The sequence below is a fragment of the Phoca vitulina genome, unplaced genomic scaffold (assembly GCF_004348235.1).
Source record: "Phoca vitulina isolate PV1807 unplaced genomic scaffold, GSC_HSeal_1.0 scaffold5, whole genome shotgun sequence".
Lineage (NCBI taxonomy): Eukaryota > Metazoa > Chordata > Mammalia > Carnivora > Phocidae > Phoca > Phoca vitulina.
In genome coordinates this window covers 36,385,071-36,405,669 of record NW_022589708.1, presented here as the reverse complement: position 1 = coordinate 36,405,669, position 20,599 = coordinate 36,385,071, and the positions used below count along the sequence as shown (strand labels likewise).

The 20,599-nt window shown below is 33.3% G+C and overlaps 1 protein-coding gene and 1 non-coding gene across 3 annotated transcripts in view; both read right to left on the bottom strand.

Annotated features, from left to right (window-relative positions):
• Positions 1 to 20,599, bottom strand: part of KLHL1 (kelch like family member 1) — a 355,951-nt gene that overhangs the window by 174,236 nt on the left and 161,116 nt on the right. The window lies entirely within an intron of this gene.
• Positions 4,709 to 4,815, bottom strand: LOC116631871. The gene has a single exon (XR_004299309.1). It is a non-coding gene; the product is annotated as a U6 spliceosomal RNA (small nuclear RNA).

The following is a 20,599-nucleotide window of genomic DNA, read 5'->3' as shown; positions in this document are numbered from 1 at the left end:
ATCTTTGTTTCCACTGGCAAATAAAGGCTGAACAATATAATAAGTGAATTCCTATTTATCAATATTTCTTCCAATTTGATCAAATAATGTAGAGTTGATTACAGTATTTTGTCTATCATGTTACAAGTGATAATTTTCTTTTTTTAGACTATGTTTTCTCTCCACATTAAAAATATCACTTAAAATAATCTTAAATATTAATGTATTCACATGATACATACAGCTAAAAGTACTCATTCTATTTAAGGTAAATCCTGGCTCCTAAGTATGGCTTCAACTAAATTATGACAACTAATTATCTACTTTCATTATATATAGTAATATTATATAACTACATAATACAATGATATATTAAAAGGGGGAATATTTCACTGGATGTTCAAAAGAGAGAGAGAGAGAGAAGGAAAAGAAAAAAAAAGAGGAATAAAACTGCAAGTTAGATGCTTACTTGTCATATTTTAGCCCAGAGGAAATCTTAACTGCCTCTAATTTATGGCAGAACTTGTGCAAAATAAGCACACCTTGAGATGCACAGAGAATTTATTCAAAATGGGATCTACATCCACATAAATAATGTTTCTGGAGTGAAAATATAACCCAGCTGTAAAATATTTCACATAGTATTATTCCAAAGAATTTTCTTTCAAAATTACAATATAAGGGAGGTTAAACAGGAAATATGTCCAGTAAAGAAAAGAAAGGTCACAAAATATATACAAAATGACATCATTATTAAAATAGAACATATTCAGACTTTGCAGTCATTATTGTTGGAGAAAGTTAAAAAAAAAAAACTTATCTTGAAGTCCAGATGTTTTCTCATTACTGTCAAAATGTTTTCCCAATAGTTTATTAAATATCAATGATATAGATCATAAAAATATTCCTATTCATTCCATGAATGACATTGTGTGTCTTGGAAATAATTTCTAGAATTTTTTAATGGAATAGAAGTCCCTATATTTTAATACACAACTACATAATGAGGATAAAACACAAAATTGCATTATAAAGCCCTCTGAGTTTATGAGAGACATTTTATAAAGCTAGTAAAAACAATGTAATAAATCCAGAAGTTATCAGTAATTAATATGTTACTATATTCTTTCTATCCATTGCTATTGGTCTTCTTTCTTTTTCTTTTGTTTTCTTTCCTTTTTCCCAAGCCTCTTATGAGGCATTAAATCAACTGTGAAATCTTTCTTAAGTTCCTTAGTCAAGAGTCCCCTCCTTTGTGGTCTCCAAATAGTCTGGCCAATCCCACCACACTGAAAACTTTTCCTGCTAGAAAAATATTGTCATATTTAACATTGTCTCACCATCTCTAACAAAGATGCCTGGAAGCTTTTAAAGTATATTTACTGGACTACCTTGGCCTACAAAATTTAATAGTGTTTCATAAATTTCCAATGTTTGCAAACCACATAATGAATGGCCAATATACCACAAAGAATTTCATACTAAGTTTGATACAGAAGTAAGGAATAACACAGCAGAGATAAAGGGCTCAATAAACAAAATGACAAACAAGACTGATGGAATGAATAGCAGGCTGGAAGAAGCAGAGGAACAAATTAATGATCTAGAAGACAGAGCAAGTAATCAAGCTAAACATAATAGAGAAAAAAGAATTATGCAAAATGAGAATAGACTTAGGGAGCTCAGGGACTCCATCAAATGTAATAACATTTGCATTATAGGAGTCCTGGAAGAAGAAGAGAGAAAAGGGGGCAGAAAATTTATTTGAAGAGATAATAGCTGAAAACTTCCCTAATCTGGGGAAGGTTACAGATATCCAGACCCAGGAGACCCAGAGAACCTCCAACAAAATCAACAAAAGTAGATCCACACCAAGACATATTATAATTAAAATGGCAAAATATAATGATAAAGAAAGAAAATTTAAAAACATTGAGATGGAAGAAGACAGTTACATATAAGGGAAACCCCCATAAGACTATCAGGAGGTTTTTGGTGGAAACTTTCAAAGCCCAAGACAGTGGCATGATATATTCAAATCGCTGAATGCGAAAAATCTGTAGTCAAATACTCTACCCTGCAATAGAAGGAGAGATAAAGAGTTTCCCAGACCAACAGAAACTAAAGGAGTTCATGACCACTAAACTAGCTCTGCAAGAAATATTAAGGGGGACTCAATGGAAAGGAAAGACCAAAAGTGACAGTATGAAAGTAAGAAACACAAAGCTGTGAAAAAATGAATATTTTTGTAAAATATCAGTCAAGGAACTCACAAAATAATAGAATGTAAAATATGACACCATATACCTAAAACGTGGGGAGCAGAAGAATAAAGAATGGTTTCAAACTTAAGCGACCATCAACTTAATATAGACTGCTATATGGGGAACATATTATATACAAACCGAATGCTAACCACAAATCAAAACCCACTAATAAGTATGCAAAAAGTAAAGAGAAAGTAATCCAAATATATCACTGAAGAAAACCAGCAAACCACAAAAGAGAGAAATACAAGAAAGGATCAGAGAAAAATCTTCAAAAACCGCCACAAAACAGGTAATAAAATGACAATAAAGACGTATCTAGCAATAACTAAGTTTGGAGTATAATTTTGTCATGCTCTCTCCTTCTCTTTCTGTATAAGTATATATTCACTCACACACCTACACTCAGGCATACAAACACATGTATATACACAGACACATATATACACAAAACCATTTTTCTGCTATATATTGTTTTCCGCAAAGTTTTTGTTTTATTTTTCCTTTGGTATGACATTACGTCCCAGATATCTTTTGATGTCAGTAAATTATCCTTCTATCACATTTTGGTAGCAGCATAGCACTATATTTTACTTCACAAGTGAGGCTTATAGATAGCTTAGGTAGTCATTTCAGTGACTTACTTTACTAAAATATCTGAAGTGTACTTTATTGTCTAACATCTGTACTTACACATGTATTTCCATAGCACTGATTCCTAAAATTGAGATTGATCTGCTGTGGGGCACCCCGTACTTGCTATTTTAATCAGTATGGCCAAATTGCTTCCAGAATTTACATTCTTAACAACAATTATTGAAATACTGTATTTTACTTTACCTTCCCAATGACTGTTATTAGACTTAAATTTTATTGATTTATTTTTTATAACCTTATAGGAGAAAAGTAAAGTAGCATGTTTGCTCTAATCTTCATTTAATTGTCACTAAAGTTTAGTACTATGGCTTCCTGGGTTTTTATGTTTTGCCACATTTTTAAATTGGTTCACTCATTTTTTTTAAATAACTTGAAAATCTGGTTCATATTATGAAGAGTAATCTTTTTTAATTAAATGTTTTAAATATTTTCTCCCAAAATGCTACTTGTATTTTGTCTCATACAGCATGGAGTTTTATATACACTATTTATTTTTGACTGGCCATGAAATTGAATGTTGTATGAGGAAGAAACAAAGTAAACGACTTGTTTATTTATTTGTTTACCTTCCTTGCTTTGCTAGCACTTCACAAAAAGATATCTTTGTACAGTCACTTTATGTCAGCTAATTGCAGATATTCTTTTTTTTTTTTTTTTTTTTTAAGATTTTATTTATTTATTTGAGACAGAGAGAATGAGAGAGAGAGAGAGAGCACATGAGAGGGGGGAGGGGCAGAGGGAGAAGCAGACCCCCTGCCAAGCAGGGAGCCCGATGCGGGACTCGATCCCGGGACTCCAGGATCATGACCTGAGCCGAAGGCAGTCGCTTAACCAACTGAGCCACCCAGGCGCCCTAATTGCAGATATTCTTGATAACTGGACTCCTTTAATGAAACCACAAACCTAATATAGTTTAGAGTCAACCACAACAATACAATGTAATTAAAGGTCAGGCTCAACTGGACTTAGTGTCTAATCTCATCAGGTGCTTTCTGCCTCTGTAACATTTCTGAAATCCTCCTTTCTAAGAGTCTAAGTGCAGCCATCTCCTAAAGAGATCATTGTGGTGGCCTACAACAATTCTCCCTTCTAGGGTGCCCTTCCTCCAATCGATTAACTACATTCTCCTCTCTTGTCTCAGTAAGACACAGTTCGTAGAATTCTCATACCTAAAAGCTTTCAAAATCGCCCGTTCAATTATAGGAGAAATATTCAAGTTATTATTATGATAACAGAATCCCTTCAGAGATGATCATCTACCAATTTTCCAGCTTTTTATTTGACATTATTTCTCACATACTCCATAATCAAACATACAAACTATTCACAATTCTGAGCAATATTTTGTTCCTCTATGAACTTTTGGAAATACAACTTCTGTGTCTTAGTAATATGTACCTGAACTATAGAATCGGAAGAAATGGCCAAACTTGCCTTGCACCATCATGGGCTAAGTTGGCATTTTGCCCCAAAAGTAGCAAGTATCTGAGGCTTGGATATTCTATTCTTCAATGTTACACTCAATGAAACGAGCTCTGAAAAAAAAAAAAAATGAAAAGAGCTCTGGAAAGTTTATTCCTTTTCTATCCTAAGTAAAATATTCTTTCAAAGCATCTGCATATCTTACATACAATATTTATGTCCTTCACTTATTTGTAAGGTTTGTTGTTGTTGTTACAGATGATGATGATGATGATGATAATTACTCTCAAAAGGAAACATGTTTATCTAGTATCTGGGACTGATACGTGTCCAGAACAGATGCTGCCAATTTTCCTTAACTGATTCCTCTTTTTTTTTTTTTTTTTAATATGGAACGCTTCATAAATTTGCATGTCATCCTTGCATGGGGGGCATGTTTATCTTCTCTGTATTGTTCCAATTTTAGTATGTGTGCTGCCCAAGCAAGCACTGATTGATTCCTCTTTTTTTAACTGACATAATTTGAATTCTATCCATGGCCTTTAAACTGGTTGGTTAGATTGTTGATTTGTGGTTTTTTGTTCAGCTGTGAAGTTGCTTGAGTGGAAAAGATAAATAAGACAGGTGGCAGAAAAATGCATACTGGGTACATTAGTGACACCAATTTTCTCTACAAATAGTTGGAATCCCCAATCACACAGCCAAGGCCAGCTCTGCAGGAGGGTCTAATAGTAAGTTCAGGGGAATGTCTGAGACTTCAACCCAGTCTGGGTACCCAGAGCAAACCAGGGCAGCCTGAGGCAATCTTCAGAGCCCACTGTCCAAAACAATGTACTCAGATATTTCTGTTCTCTATTTGGCCCTGCCTCATCTTCAAGTTTAGGTTACGATTGGTCCAAAAAAAAAAAAAAAATGTTGAATATGTTTCTTTCAGTTCTGCTTCTTCCATTATTTTAGCTTAGCTGATGGAACAAAAGTGGGGTGCCCTCATTTTTCTTATGGCCTAGCCATGTCCTTTCATATCTCCAAAATAGAATCCACTTTTTCACACAACTCGCCTGCTGGTATAATGATAGAAACTAAAGATATATGTCAAATTGATGCTTCCCTTTTACATTGGACCTAATTTTTACTTGGTTTGGCAGCTTTTTTCTTCAGAGTTTACATCATGAGTTATTATAATTCACTAGCTCAAATGCAGATGAACTTTCTTCTTTGTTCTGTGTTTTTCCATTCATTTGGAGAGTTGTGAAAGGAGTTATGAAAACAGTGCTTACTATCTTTACCAGAATTCCCATTCATTTAAAATGAATGTGAACTTGTCTATCTATTCATTTAAAATGAATGTGAACTTGTCTATCTCTAAACTTTGGAAGACAGTAAGTGAATCCTAGGTTAACCCCACTGTAACAAAATTAAGAAAGTAAATAAATGCTTAAAGACATAAAGCATTAGTCCATTTGTAATTTACAGTGTTATTTTAACAGATATTCAGGCCGAACCCAATGACATGGGTATAATGAAAGTGACATTCCTAAATTAATGTCACCATGAAGGATTAGGCAACGTTACTTCACGCATATAAGAAAGTAAAAGGGAGTGAAAAATTAATGTAAAAATATCTTTTGGTTGAAAAAATTTAAGAAAGTTAAATTGATGAGTAATATAGCAAGGCGTAAATAGGTTATCTTGGGTATTTGTGTTGTTTTGACATGTTCTTAGAAAATATTAGATTTTACATGAATTTATGACTGTCTTGAGCTCTTTATTTTATGGAGATGTATACAGATATGCCTCTTTATACCAAACATAATCACAGAACAAAGCGTAACAGTGAATGAAAAAAATTCTTGTTCATTGAATTTTTCATTCAGAAATGTTCTTAGAAGAAAAAGAGAGAGGTCAGCAAACATAACTGTTCACATATTATCTCTGACACAAAACCGCTCACAAACATTAATTCTGCTCTGTATGCACTCATAAAGTAAAGGTTGCACATGAAATAAACAGGAACATTAAATATACAAATACATAAGCAGTCATAAATGTTAACCCCTATCCTATTTTAGCATATTCATAAGTCTATTTCTGCATAACAATTAATGCCTCATGCTGTTTCAGCACCAACTTAGCAGATAATGAGACTTCTGTATGTGAAAATGTAAATGATTTTACTGACCAAGTAACAGGGGACATATATTTCTTTTCCATAAGAAAATCTAGCCAGTAAAGAACTAAGGCAGGGTTGCAATTGCAATAATTTTCTTTGGAATAAATTAAAAACCTCTTTCTTTAGTAAAAAGAAACATTATCAAACACCTTACTAGAAATCTGATAAGATAAAGTTATACAGCAGGTCAAGTCACTTTTATTGTCGGCAACATGATTTATAATGCATGTGTCTTGCAGGACGTCTATTAAGGCAGATATAATCTTATAATCCCCATCCATCAATGTGAGTGCAATAATAGGGTTCTATTCAGCAGATCTGTCTTGCACAGCAATATCTTAGGTGTTTCAAATGAGCATTTGCTACATAAATATTATTGTATGCAGACTGAGAGTTGAATTAATCCAGGCTTAAAATTATTTCTGAAACTCTTTCATAGTATTCCAAATGCATGCAACAGATCTCTCTTAAAGTCCCTATTTGATGAAACTTGGTCATTTCAAACTCAGTGTGAAGCCAGCCTCTAAATTCTAACCCTGTTCCTATTCTTTCCTTTTCTCAAATATTGTGTGGGATTTTATTCCCCTTTTTTCCTCATTCATAAGCTTAGTCTATTATTTGTTCATTTGCCTGATCATTTAATCAAAACAATATATTTTTTCAAGTTGTAGGTGAGGTAGACCAGTAGATTCTAACTTTTAAAAAAACTAATGTCTCATGGAGATTAGGAATAAATAATACACATAAAATGTAGTAAGTTCTACAACCGATGTAAGGACAGGGTTATATGAAAGCATAGTAAAAGTTTTCAGGGTGGCTAGGAGATATGTAAGGGAACATTTAAGTTATATTTTAGGGTTGAAAATTAAGTTAAAATTTTGAGAACACATGCAGGAAGAGTAAAAGGCTTAGGTAGAAGGAGAATAGTGTGTAAGGACACAGAGTGATGAAGTATCACAGAATGGTGTGGAGCTGTAAGTATTGAGTATGGCAGGGTAGCAGAGGTCCAGGGAAATCTGGTAATATGGCTGGAAAAGTAGGTAGGCACCAATTTATAAAATCACTGTATGCTAACAGTTTATACTTATTGCTGGGGAAACCACTAAAGAATGTTTAGCTGCCGATAGATTTAACCACATTTGGATTTAAGGAAATTAGCCACCTAACTTAAGAAAATTAAATAATAAAATGTTATTTTTACTCCACTGAAAACTATGACTTAAGCAATTTTTATAAAGGTCGACAACAGGGCACCTGGGTGGCTCAGTTGGTTAAGCATCTGCCTTCAGCTCAGGTCATGATCTCAGGGTCCTGGGATGGAGCCCTGCATCCAGATCCCTGGTCAGGGAAGAGTCTGCTTTTCCCTCCTCCTCTGCCCCTCCCCCTGCACGTGCTCTCTGTCTCTCTCTCTCTCTCAAATAAATAAATAAAATCTTAAAAAAAAAAAGCTCGAGAACAAGCACAACTAAAAAATATATACATTTAGGGATACATACAGATGTGGTAAATACATTACAAAGAACACATGTATTGAAAACACAAAATTCTTACTATCCTCAAAGAATAATGTTTACCATTGAGGGAACAACAGGTAGAAAGGATTTCATGGAGTGCACAGGTAGAAGTGTACTTAAGAAGTTTGATTTTTAAGTTAGGTACCACTATGGTAGAAAGTTATTTGAGTATTATACTTTATAATATTAATATATATTCTAAGTTTCAAATTTTATAAAATAAACTGCTTAAAATGAATAAACATTTACAAATAAAATATTTGAAAACATTACAAATAAATTTCAAATATTACATTATAAAGTATTTTTAAATGAATTAGATGGGGAGAAAAAGAAATAGAAGCTAATTCAACAACTCAGGTAAGAACAGATGAGAGATTTAACAGAGTAGTGAACTCTAGGCAAAAGGGAAGAAATCAGGTTCAGTCAATGGTAAGAGAGAAAGGAAAACAGTAATGAAGGCGGCCTCAAAATTCAAGGTTAGAGGCACTCTAAAGAAGAAAGTGTTCATTAGGGTCTAACACTGCAGAAAATGGGGACAGAAAAGTACAACTGGATTTTCAAACTGTGGGGGTCACTGGTCCATTTGGCCATAGCTTTCCTATGCCTTAGTGGAGACTGAATCCATAGTGCAATGCGGATTCAAGAATTTCTACTTCGGAGTTGCTTAGAGGTGGTGATCTGGTTTGGAGGGCAGGTGCTAGGGTTCTTGTGTTGATATTGTGATTATAGGAAAACTTCAAATTTTTCAGTGTCAACTGCAGATCAAAAAAATTACATTGTTAAGATGCTTTTATTTACACTTACATTGCTTTTTAAAATGCCAGTTTTTGAACAGAATCATCATCATCATCATCATCATCATCATCATTGTTAGGGCTATTATATTGCTTTTTGAGGTGATTTTAGGAAGTGTTGATGGGAAGAGAGATTCTCTTTTGGCACTAAAATAGTTGAAGAGGAATCAGGAAATAAGATGGAGAGTTAGTGAGAGACAATATAGTGCAATGGTTAAAGTTATAGACTTAGAAGCTAGTTCCCCTAATCTGAATTCTGGCTCATATACTCAGAACGAGTACAGTTCAGTGAGTTAATTAACTTTTCTTTGCCTCAGTTTCTTTGACTGTAAAGATACTACCTATCTCAAAGCATTGCTAGGATTAAAATAGTTAATATATAATACTTAGAATATTATCTGTCTTATAGTAATCTGTTCTAATTCTTAATATTATTTTGGTGAAATTGTGAAGAAACTGTAATTGCTTGTCCTTTCTGCTCTCTATGTAGCTAAGAAATATTATGCAACACTTGTAAATAAGATACATGGATGACTGTATATCATTTTAATGTTATATTGGAACATGAAAGTCACCATTGAAGAATTATTTAATTTTCTAGGAGAATATACATTTGTTTGATTTACCGTTTCTATTGATTAGAGCTTAAACTCTGTGAAATTACATATTAACTGGCAGAATAATGATAGTTGCAAATAATTTCTGCCTGTGGAAAAGAGAAACAATAATGCTTAAAGTTCAATGCCTTGTAGGACATTAACTGGCTTTGTCTTTAACTTTGCAAGTTTATTTCGGCATTCTTATTCTTAGTGACTTTGGTCTCTTTAAACTAGTTTACCACCCTGCTGATACTCTCATTCATAAGAAAAATTATATGGCATGTGCTCAATATATATTTGTGTGACTCATGATTTTTTGTTTGTATTAGCATTATGTTTTAACTTTGGAAAATGTTTGTTTATAAATCACTTTTACCTATTTCCCCATCTTATATAGTAGTAGTAAGCCAGTATAAAATAAGGTTCCATAAGAAATTTAGTGGTGTTGAAAGCATACAATCCTTATCTGGATATGGAAATATCATTATAATATTTGGGGAGCTTATTTCTTATATATTAGGAACAGTCAAGCTGCCCCAATTACTCAGGTAACCATTGCTTCTATATTTTGTTCCAAAATATGAAGGCCTGGGGGATTGACATGCCCTAAAGCTTTAACATCTTTCTACAGCTTGCTGTCCTCTTTATGCCTATTGAAACATTTAGGGCTCCCATTTTTTTTCTGTCTAGATCAAAAGGAACCTTATCACTATGAATTTGTTTAGTATTGGCATGCAGCAAGTTTTCTTTCTCTCTCCTGGTAAGGTATTTTTGAATGATAATACCAGATGAAACCCAGATCAAACAAGCCTACTAAATTTCTTTCTGGATTTATTTTGTAGACTGCCTATTCTCCATTAGACAGTATGTCTTAAGTTATGGGTGTATACTGGAGAGAAAGAATGAGGAACAGGTGGATAGAGGATAAACAAATATTCCTTAATTCCCAAGTACCCTGAAAATCCCTCAAAGTGTAATCTACAGCCAAACTCGAGCTTCCATCATTACTTATAGGCCTCAGTGCCAACTAAGCTGAGTCATCTCCTTCTCATAATTATTACAGTAACTTTAAGATTATACTGCAGAGTGGATGGTGATGGAGAAGTGAAAATAAAGAAAAACATTTTGGTTAGATTGTATCAGTGCAAAAAAAAAAAAAAGACAATTTATAAAAGAAGGCATTTAACAGGAAAAAGTTCTAATAATAATAGAGGAGGGTTGAGATCAAGAAGCGGAAGAATTAGTCTTGAATAGTTGGAGCAACACCTGCTCTTCTAAAATTAGAAGTAAACCGAGGTGTGTTGATAAAAATATAACGATGCCTTTCATTACCCTTGCACTTTATACTTCTTTTTTAAAAGATTTTATTTATTTATTTGAGAGAGAGAATCAGAGAGCACAAGCAAGATGAGCAGGACAGGGAGAAGCAGGCTCCCTGACGAGCAGGGAGCCCGATGCGGGGCTCGATCCCTGGACCCTGAGATCATGACCCGAGCTGAAGGCAGCTGCTTAACCCTCTGAGCCACCCAGGCACCCCCGTGATTTATACTTCCTAAAATATTTTACATATATAGTCCATGTTTGACATTGATTACATTATCCCACATTATTTACTTAAATTAAGGCGAAAATATGTACTTTCTCCAATCATGTTTTTAAAAATCAGTTTTGAAAAGTTATCTTCATCTTTGGATAATATATTTTTTAAGTAAAACCTAAGGCAGTGATACATAGTGGTTAATACTTGTGCTGTATATTAGAATTCAATATCTACAATTCATTAGCTGGGTGGCTTTGGGCAAGACATTTAATCTTGTATCTTGGTTTTCTCATCTACAAAATGAGAACAATAGTTTTACCTATCTCACAGGGATGTTTCACTAATGCATGTAAAGCCATTTGTGCCAAGCCCAGAGAAAGTCTCTAATACATAAAGAACTTTCATAACTCAACAATAAGAACAGAAGAGAGATTTCTCTAAAGAAGATGTAAAAATATCTAATAAGTACATGAAAAGATGTGGAATTTCATTAGGATTGGAGAAATGCAAATCAAAACAAGTTACTTCACAACCACAAGGTGGCTATAATTAAGAAGAAAGTTAATAAAAAATTATTGGCAAGGATATAGAGAAATTGAAATCTTAGACACTCTTGTAGGGAATGTGAAATGGGTGCGGCTACTCTGAAAAACAATCTGCTAGGTCTTTAGAATCTTTAACATAGATACTATACAACCACTTCATTTCTGGTTACCTTTCCAAAAAAATGAAAATATTATGTCCACACAAAAACTTGTATATGAATGTTCATAGCAGGATTATTCATAATGGCTCCAAAGTGTAAACAACTCAAATGTCCATCAGAGGATGAATAGATACAGAAAATGGGGTTCTATGTGGTGTAATATTATTTGGTAATAAAAAGAAATGAGTACTAGCATATGCTATAACAAGAATGAATCTTGAAAATGTTATACCAAGCAAAAAGAAGTCAGTCTCAAAAGTCCACATACTGCATGATTTCAATGGGGGGTGGGTTACTATTAATAGATACTGGGTTTCTTTATAAAGTGATGGAAATGTTTGAAAACTGATTATAGTGATGGAGGTACAATTCTGTGAATATACTAAAAAGCATTGAGTTGTACACTTTAAATCGGTGAATTGTATGGTTGGTGAATTATTACCTAAATAATGTTGTTTTTATAAAACATAAAACATTTGGAAGCAGGAAAATGTTTACTCATTCTTCCATAATTATTTGTTGATCCCCTACCGTTATCAGATAATGTTCTACTTGTAGTGACACTAAGGTTTTATTACTTAATGATAAAATGGCACTTATCCACCTTATCTAGAAATGCATTCACAGTTCATGGAATTTCAGATTTAACAAGATATTTGGAAAATCATAAGGCTGCAAGGGACCACATGGGACTAGTATGATTGCAAATAAACTACATCATCTTACAGTTAATGAGAGAGATCTCGAGTGAATTGCTCAAAGACACACAGTTTTATTAAACAGTTAAAAAGCTGAGTCTTATAATTTTCAGTGCATTTTTTTTCTTATACTTTACCTTCTTTTTGTGTCTAAGAAGTGTTGAAATCTCACACACCTTCAGCAATTAGGATATAATGGAATTGGAAACAAACTAGTTAAAAAATGAGATTGTTGGCCAAAATCAAAGCAGCACTGATGGGAACATATTCTGGATAAAATAAACAAACAAATAAAGTGTGCAGCTTAGACTTTTACCAAATGTTTTAAAGAGAGACTTGAGAAATTATCTAGTTTACTCATTTGTTTCTAAGATTTATTTATTTATTATAGAGAAAGAGTGAGCAAGCGGGGGATGGGGGAGGTGCAGAGGGGGAGAGAAAGAGAAAGAGAGATGGAATCCTGAAGCAGGTTCCCTGCTAATTTTGGAGCCCAACACAGGGCTCGATCCCAGCACCCAGAGACCACGACCTGAGCCAAAATCAAGAGCCGGCCACTTAACCAACTGGGCCACCTGGGTGTCTATCTATCTAGTAAGAATTATTTCTGCAATATCTATGCCAGGATTTGGACCATTTTTTTCCTTAATCTCAAAGGTGTTCTGTTATCTCATAAATTATTTTAAAAATGAGCATCAAGAGAAAAAAAATGAGCTTCAAGGAATGTCAAAAATTCTAAGATATTATTAATTAAAATTTTAGGTTACAACATTTAATGTTAGAAATATGATATGCTAATATCATATTTGTACAAAATCTTATTATTTAGTCATAGTGTAGATTAAAACAATAATAGCAATAAAAACTAATATTTGGAGGGAATTATGTACCTTTCAAAATCTAATTTGATATACATCATATTGGCTTTTAAAAATAAGATAAAGGGCACTGTATATTATGATAAAGTTTTTTGTTCTTTGGTCAATAAGATAAACCTATTTTCTACTAACATTTGATATTGGAGAATACCATTGAATGAAGAGCTGATGGTTGGGTCATGTTATTCTGTTCACCCAAGCTGATTCTTGGAGTTGGTAAGTTTTTCATCTATTGATCTATCAGAAAAGTTATTTTATTTTGGCCTGGAACCTGAGGCTCCGTTGATTCCTATCTCTGTTGTCTAGGCTACCAAAAGATATATTTACTTGGGGAAGTTTATAGATCTTGAAGTTGTTTGTCTTAAGTTATGGTTATTACCAAGTTTTATTTGCACTAAGCTGGAATACATCACTCATATTTCTGGCTTCTTGAAATAAAATAAAGCAATAATTCTCAGGGCATTTTATGACTTCAAAAGTAAAAGAAAAGAGTGTCAATTTACTATGATGAATTTCAAGTGAGTTCACCCAACTGTTCACTTTTGGTTCTAAATGATCTAGTAAAATAATATTCTTTCCTAAGTCAAATGATGTTTCAGTCTGCTGACAACAAAACCATCACAAATCACTGAAGGCTTCTTACCTGTGGAAGCACACCATTCAAACGCACACTGCATCACTGAGTACTTAAAAACCAAGCTTTAGAGTCATTGAGAAAAGTTGGGATTTTCAAGTTTTCAGTATTTAATAACATCCTTCCCCATAATCCTTCTGAATAATTGAGAAAAAGGCACTTGCCAAAGAGGAGAAAAGTGTATTACTGTATTCTACAGTGGTATCTGTCAGAGCATATGACAAAACCAACTTTACTAATGAAGATGATGTCCTAATTGTTGTCTATATTTTATTTATGCCTTTTCTAGTTGTGTGTCAAATTTATAAAAGTTTAAGATGTAGGAGTTAATATGATAATGATGATCATAATATAAATACATATGTATATGATCTGTGGAAAGTGAAGATTTTCAAAACAATGTAAACTAGGGTTATAGAGTTTACTACTTAAAAATCTAACCTTTCTTCTGGATTAATATATGCAGTCAGTGTTCCTAAAGATGTCTATTTGTGCATGTAAATTTATGCATATATGTCTTAATCAGCAACTATATATAATAAAACCTAATTTTAACTTCATCAATTTTCTTCTAGTTCAATTGCAATATATTTATTTGAAAAGTATCTTCTACATTTTATGCTATCCTGTCTTCTCATCATTTCGTTATCCTCATTTATTCCTATCCATTACCAGAAGTAAAAATAGAAACACTACTTTATAATTGATAATCAGCTTATTTTCCTTTCAAAAAAAAAAAAACTGGAGAAGAAACTGAATCCCATCTCTATCCATATATTTGGAAATCTCTTCATGTTCTTTTAACTTTAGATCCAATTAAAATGCAAATTGCCTTTAACAATTGCTTAGAATAGTATAATATCTGGTTGGAAACTTTATTCGGACTTTAATAAATCTGCTTAGATTTAGTATCAATGAAATAGTCCATTTTGCTTTGAAAGTCAACTCTTCATTATTTTGAAGAAAACCTTTTCACTGATTGTAAATTTTATAACTCTAATATCATTAAAATATCTTTTTTTAAGTTGCTCAAATAAATCACCTTACATAAAAAGAGAAAAGAATAGTTATAAGTGGTTATTGGGATAAAGCCCACCCCCTTAAATGTATTGTTTATTGAATTTACTTATTGAAGTCAGGATCTGAATTCCATTCTTCAGAACTTTCTGATTTCTGCTTACTATTATCCAGTGACTTTTAATTATGATGTGCTGTTCTACATGATCTGCAATCATATATGAAAATAGGATACATTTGCCCTACTATTAATTTTTTTGTATGTGCCCTTTGTGTTGAACAAAACATTTTCTATTTATTTTACATATTTATACCTTGATAGCATAGTGACCTTCAATAAAAACTGATTTTATTTTATTTATTATTATTATTATTTATTTATTTATTTATTTATTTTAGAGATTGTGAGCAGGGGGGAGGAGCAGACGGAGATGGGAAGACAGACAATCTTCAGCAGGCTCCAGACCCAGGCCAGAGCATGATTCAGGGCTCAATCTTACTAATATTTTTGAGTATTTCAAATGAAAGTTATTTTTATTTAAAATCAGTTTGGGGGCCCCTGTGTGGCTCAGTTGGTGAGCATCTGACTCTTGATTTTGGCTCAGGTCATGATCTCAGGGTCATGAGATGGAGCTCCAAGTGGGGTTCTCAGCGGGGAGTCTACTTGAGTATTCTCTCTCTACCTCTCCCTCTGCCCCTCCCCCTGCTTGCATGCTCTCTCTGTCTAAATAAAAATACATAAAAATCTTAAAAAAAAAAGAAATACTCAAAAATATTAAATATAGATCTTGATTATGAAATAAATCCACTAAAAACTTAAAAATATACACACATCATACATGGTATATGTTACCTGTTGAACAGTTTTTAAATAACTGATAAAAAAAAAAAGCTAAAGAACTTTAAAGATCATGGATGTATCCTGTATGTATGTATTTACAAATATATTTTAATAAAGAGGTATGAAAAGTAAAATTGGGAACAATATAAATATTTTTAATTATTGTGGAATAGGGATAATATATTCCACTCCAAATTATTAATATTCATTAGATTTCATTTAAGTCAATAAAATTTATAACAGCATAGTTAAAATTATTAATATTTGAAATTATTCATTTATTCTTTCTTTCAAATATCATATTCCTGTACCTAAAATGAGAAAGGTGTGGGGTGCCTGGTTGGCTCAGTTGGTAGAGCATGCAACTCTTGATCTTGGGATTGTAATTTTGAGCCCCATATTGGGTATAGATATTGCTTAAAAATAAAATCTTTAAAAAATAAAAATAAATAAAATGAGAAAGGTGTTATATATTAAGAACTAAGAATACAGAAGTGAACAAGTCAGATGCAGTTTGTTACCTTGTGGAACACGTAATCTAGCTCTGTGCATAGTATTTTTTAAATATTTATTTATTTATTTATTTATATTAGAAAGAGAGAGAGAGACAAGCAGGGGGAGCAGCAGTAGGAGAGAAATAGCTTCTCCGTGGAGCAGGGAGCTCGACTCCAGGCTCCACCCCAGAACTCTGGGATCATGACCTAAGCAGAAGGCAGAGGCTTAATCGACTGAGCCACCCAGGCACCCCCAGCTCTGTGAATTAAAATATTACATATTTAGAGTAACTTGGGGTCTGCAGGGAAATACCTGATAATCTATAAGAAGTTATTTTTTCCTTAAATTTTGTCTGGTTGTACAGTACATTTCTAAAAGCATTCCTTTAAGGAAATGATCTGCCCCATCTCAACTCTGCCCTACATACAAAGGGCAGACTGTTTCTCTTCAAGCAAAGATGGATGTATCATGTTTCTTGTGAACTATAATCGATCCCTCTACCTTTTATTCCTCTTTAAAAAATTACTGTCAAAGATCTTTAAGCACAAGTATAGTCCTTAACTGAAAACTGACAATAAAAGAAAAATCTAAAAGAGAAGCATAGAAAGAAATTAGTTTCATAATATGTGATTCATTACCTCATCAGAAAATACAAATACAAATATTTTACATGAGTTAATGAGGTGCAAATTATTTTTTTTTTTAAGATTTTATTTACTTATATGAGAGAGAGAGAGAGAACGAGCAGGGGGTGGAGCAGAGAGAAAGGAGAAGCAGAATACCCACTGCATGGTGGCCCCATACAGTGGTTGATCCCGGGTCCCTGAGATCATGACCTGAGGGGAAGTCAGACCCTTAACCTACTGAGCCACCCAGATGCCCCAGAGGTGCAAATTATTATAATAAAGTGAAACTTTCATATGCATAAAAAATCAGAATTTTTTTTCACTTGATCAAAAGCATATCACTGATTTCATTTGTTGAAGAACTTGTGCTTTGCAAACTGAAAAGGACACTGTAGCCAAAAAATTTCTGGCTTTCCTTTCTCCTGACATCACATAAGAAGCCCTTTCAGGACTATTTTAATAATATAGTAATATTACTTGTTACAGAAGGGAATTCTATAGATTAAGTGATTAAAATAATTAAACACTTGGGGACTACTCACAAATTACTATGAAAATCTTTTATGTGTGTGCTTGTAGGATATTTTGTAACATTAATTCCTTCTTGATACTTTGTTAGTTCTGTTGCTATAGCATCAACTCAAGACAACAGTAACTACACAGCCATCTATATCTGCTGGACAATAAAGAAAACCTAATACATTTTTAATAGTAGATTCTGTGTGTGTGTGTGTGTGTGTGTGGTGATTTTATACAGCTATTGCTATATCTTTGTTTTAGAAATAGCTCAGTAGGAGAAATGAAAATAAAATTAAAATATGCAAATGACACCATCTTTAAATGAATAGAATACTTTTCAAGTAGATGAATATTATTATCTTCAACATCATCAACATCAAGAAAGTGGAAGGATAAGTTTCTTAAAATAGAATTAGCTTCAGTTTGGATACAAAAACCTAAAAAGGAAACATATTTGAAGAGCATCTGAATAGAAGAAATGGACTGTATTTAAAATGGACCCTTAAAAAGCTTATAATTTTCATTGCATACTCTGTGATTATGCTTAATTAGTCTTTGAAATTGTCATAAATGCATATTTAATTGTGGTTATTTTATGAGCCCTAACAATTACAAAGTTCTGTGTAGTCAAACTGCAATCACATGAGTGAATAATTATGTGTTATAATATTACTATTTATTATACATCTCTATCAGTTTATTCAGCGTAATGTGAATATCCTGTTTGCACATGACACTAAACACAAAAGTCAATTTTTTAAAACTCCACTCAAATCAACTTCATCTTAGCCAGTAGACTAGAATTGTACCAATGACTGAGTTAGAACACAGATGACTGCCTGTAAAAAGTTGTAAGCTTAATTTAGGGACAGAGGAAGTAAAGAAAAACAAAAACAATAGGAAGTTCCTTTCTAGGGAAGCTTCCACATGCTTCCTTACTTCTTGTGATCATCCAACTCTGGAGGCAGTTGTCATCCAAGCCACTCATTGTATTCAACCTTCATTTCTTCAATTAACAAAGAAATGTTGAAAGTCAAATTTTGCCTTTTTCTAACTTGACAATTGTACATTAACTTAAACTCATTACTCAGACCATGTATGTATATAAGATAATGAAAAGTAGTAACACAATGTAATGAATAATAATAAAAAAAGATAACATTCAACACAAATTTTATTACTAATTTATCACATAATAGTCCTGAGAAAACTATGGATGAAAGGAACTTTGTTTTAATGGCAGAAATGCAAAGCAATTTAAAATTAAATTCCAAGTATTCTCCCAATGCAAACTCTAATTTTTTTAAAATTAAATTGCAAGTATTCTCCCAATGCAAACTCTAATTTGTGGGTTATTAGAAGGGTTATTGGTAAAGATTAAAAAAAAAGGGCATGCTGCTAGCTAGAAACCATAAGAAATGTCAGATATTTCAAAACCATGAACAGAAAGCATGTAAAGTTCGTTCTTTTCCTCTGGCATTGTTGTAATGGCTCTGGAGGACAAGTGAATGATGTATAGGATCTTTGGAGTATGGGATGGACAGAGCAGCTACTCTCACACTGACTCAGGGAGGCTTATGCTCCAGTTCTGAGACTTCCACCTTTCCAGGCTATTGATTGAACATGGTAGCCTCTTGATGAGTCCTATTGCCATGCTTCTGCCTCTAGCTTACACATGGTGAACTGCTGCATGCCATGCTGGTGGCACTGGGCAGAAAGGAGAGTGCACTGGACAGGGAAATGAAAACAAAACAAAAACAAAAACTGAGGAACAAAATGTTCATGGAGTTCTGTGCTCTTATCTATGTTTTAGGTTTATAAAATCCATTTGTCTGAAGTAACCCATGTTTTGAAGTGTTCTGGACATCAGAAATCTGATTTGATATAATGGATAAAATGTAATCACTGTGTAATCATTAGCATATTAGATGGAACACCTAATTTGTAGTAAGACAGCACTAGGCTTAAATCCCCATTCTAGCATGTTCTTGATGTTATTCTTCAGTAAATTATTGAATACCCCTGAATCTTAGTTTTATCATTTTTGGAATGGGTATTACACATACTTTGCAGGGGTTTTGAAAGGATTAAATTCAGTATGTTTAACACCTAGAACAATACCTGATATATCCTAGGTACACTTAACTTGTAGACCACCAGCACCAGGAGTGAAAAGCATTGCTATCAAACACAGTGGCAGAAGTTAGAGTTACCTCAGTTTCTCTTTTTCTTTCTCACTCACCCAATATACATATAGACCTCTAGTGAAGTGCCAACCTTTATTCTTAGTCTCTCTTCTTGCCTCCTCCTCATGTCAGTCTGACAACTAGTCTTTAAATTAAATCTTGGCTTTTACTTGCTCAAAAAACTTTCAATGATATACCATTATATTCAATATAAAAACCTGAATCCTTAACAAATTCTCAGTAACCTTGGAAAATTGGCTCGGCCTAAATCTTTAACCTCATCATCCACCTCTCTTCCTTTCTGCTCTACCATCCCATCACACTTGAATTTCCTTAAACAGAATAAGCTCCTTCCCACTTCAGATCATTGGCTCATCATGAACGTTCTCTAGCCAACTTTTCCCCTGATGAATTCTGCCTCATCCTTTACAACTCAGTATAAGGCTGTTTTACTCTTCCACAGCATCTTACAATCCTTTAGAACAGTTACCATATAAATACATGTATGCAAATATATTATGAATATATATAATTGTCATTTATAGTAGTAATTTATTTGCATTCAACATATTCATCTTTATTCTAAGGGCAATCTATGTCTATTTTGGTCACCATTGTATCTCCAGCGCCACCTACTATAGTTCCTGGTATAGAGTATTCAACAGTCACTCACTCTTTCACTCAACAATAAATGCTATGCACTTAAGGTACAGATGTTTAAAAAAATGCTACCAAGAAACTGCCATAGTAATGGTAGAGAAGAAAGCAACAAAACAATGACAAAATAAAAAAAATATAAAGCTAGAAACTCATAAGTACTCTAAAGGATATGAAACAGTGTAAGGGTATAGAGATGTTTGGTAGAAGAGTGTTTCTGGCAGAGGGAAGAAAGAGCAAACACAAAGGTCATCAGGTGAGATGCTTGGTGTAGTCAAAAAGCAGTAAGATCGGTGTGGCTGGAACTATGTGAATAGGGAAAATAATGGTAAGAAATGAGAGTGAAAAGAAAGAGGAAAACCATGTGTGGTCTTCTTGAATCACTGAATTCATGAGTGCT